The sequence below is a fragment of the Fundulus heteroclitus genome, chromosome 24 (genome assembly GCF_011125445.2).
Source record: "Fundulus heteroclitus isolate FHET01 chromosome 24, MU-UCD_Fhet_4.1, whole genome shotgun sequence".
Lineage (NCBI taxonomy): Eukaryota > Metazoa > Chordata > Actinopteri > Cyprinodontiformes > Fundulidae > Fundulus > Fundulus heteroclitus.
Window position 1 is genome coordinate 21,982,160 of NC_046384.1, and position 1,758 is coordinate 21,983,917.

The 1,758-nt window shown below is 54.9% G+C and overlaps 1 long non-coding RNA gene across 1 annotated transcript; it reads right to left on the reverse strand.

Annotated features, from left to right (window-relative positions):
• Nucleotides 1-1,210: 1,210 nt before the first annotated feature.
• LOC118557934 lies at nucleotides 1,211-1,463 on the reverse strand. The gene is made up of 2 exons (XR_004928134.1): nucleotides 1,401-1,463; nucleotides 1,211-1,311 (listed from the first exon to the last, which is right to left on the reverse strand). It is a non-coding gene; the product is annotated as an uncharacterized LOC118557934 (long non-coding RNA).
• Between the last annotated feature and the right edge of the window lie 295 nt (nucleotides 1,464-1,758).

Genomic DNA, 1,758 nt, shown 5'->3' on the forward strand with positions numbered 1-1,758 from the left:
CGCTGGACTAACGAGGGGTCGATCAGGTTGAAATCACAACCGGAATCGATTAGAGCTAACACCTTGAAAGTCTCCCGACCGGAAACGACGGCAGCGGGTAAACACAAACGAGGAGGAGTTGATGGGAAGGTCTCAATATGGTCCGCCGGATCCCCCTCTACATCCGACGGACCGGCTCTTTTGGCCGCTCCGGACAGTTCTTAATGAAATGTTCGGGCGAGGCACAATAAATGCAGAGTCTAGAACTCATACGCTGCTGTCTTTCGTCTGCCGTGAGTCTAACACGCCCCAGCTGCATTGGTTCGGGTGAAGAAGGAGGTGGCGCAGTGGATTCGGCGGAACGAGCGGGGGTCCGCTCGATAGGAGCCGGCCGGACTAACGGCGGAAATGCTGGGCGGCTTCTCCCACGCGCTCATAACCGGTTATCTAAACGCACAGCCAGAGCTATGCATTCCTTGAGTGAGTCTGGCTGTTCTACACGCGCCAGCTCATCCTTTAAGGATTCATCTAGGGACAGAAGGAAAACTGATTTTAAAGCTCGCTGCTCCCAGCCTGCTGCCGCCGCCGCAGTGCGGAACTCTATAGCATAATCCGCCACCCGTCTACCCCGCTAACGTAAGGTGAGAAGCCGCTGAGCGTCTTGGGACTCATCTGACTCGGCGGCGAACACAGAACGAAACTCAAAAACAAACTCATCAAAAGTGCAGTTAAACTGCTGGCAATTAACGAAACGGGCTTCGGCCCATCTAAGAGCTCTGCCCATCAATAACCGGAGAACGTACAAGATTTTAATGTGATCTTGGGAGAAAGTCTGAGGTGAGCGATTAAAGACTAGGGAACACTGGAACAGCAAACCACCGCATTCACTAGTCTCTCCGGAGTATTTCTCCGGGGAAGGTGATGACGCTTCACGCCCAGACTCCGACGGTGGAGGTGACGAAGGCTGGAAGGCGGGGTTTGGTGACGCGGAAGCAACCGGTTGTCGGCTAGTGCTAACCATACCTAAGAGCTGGTTCATCTGTGTGGTTAAGTTCTGGAGCTGGTCGTGTAGCCCGAACACTGTAGCTTCTAAACCCTTTATACGGTCCTGTTGTGCAGCTAAAGCCTGCCCGAGTGTGCCTATGGGATTAGTTTGGCCAGAGTGTTCTTCTGTCATGGTTGGCTTTATGTATTTTGCCCACATGCAGAAGCACACTCGGGAGAAACAGGGGAAGTTTAAAGGTTTTATTTAAGAACCAGGTAACGGGAGGATTCTGCCTCAGCGGAGGCAGCGTCAGGTAACGGTCAGGGAGCAGGAAACCGGGTCGATCACTAGGGAAGAACGAGACAGAGGTTAGCTGGGGAAACGTGGAGGGGAACTGGTCTGACTGAGCTGGATCTGCTGCTGGACGCAAGCTTACCACTCGATGGACGGAAGGCCGACCGGGGAGGAAGCGGTGAGGACTCAGCGCTAGCCGTACAATGGTGGCCCACAGGTGTCCGGGAGGCCAGTGGGTCGAAGGTGGGGTCGGGTCCGAGCAGCACCGGGGAATCCAGATGTCCGGGACAGCGAGAGGAACCAGGTGACTTTCCGGAGATGGCAGGGTTCCAGGGGAGGGAACCGACTCAGGAGGAACCAGGAGGTTTGCAGGAGAGACCAACACCAGACGGAAGATGACGATGCTTGGAGCTCCTACCACGAGAGACTTCACAGGGTCACGAGAGGAAGAGAACTGACACGAGGAGGTACCTGGGAGACACAGAGGTGAGTGATTAGTT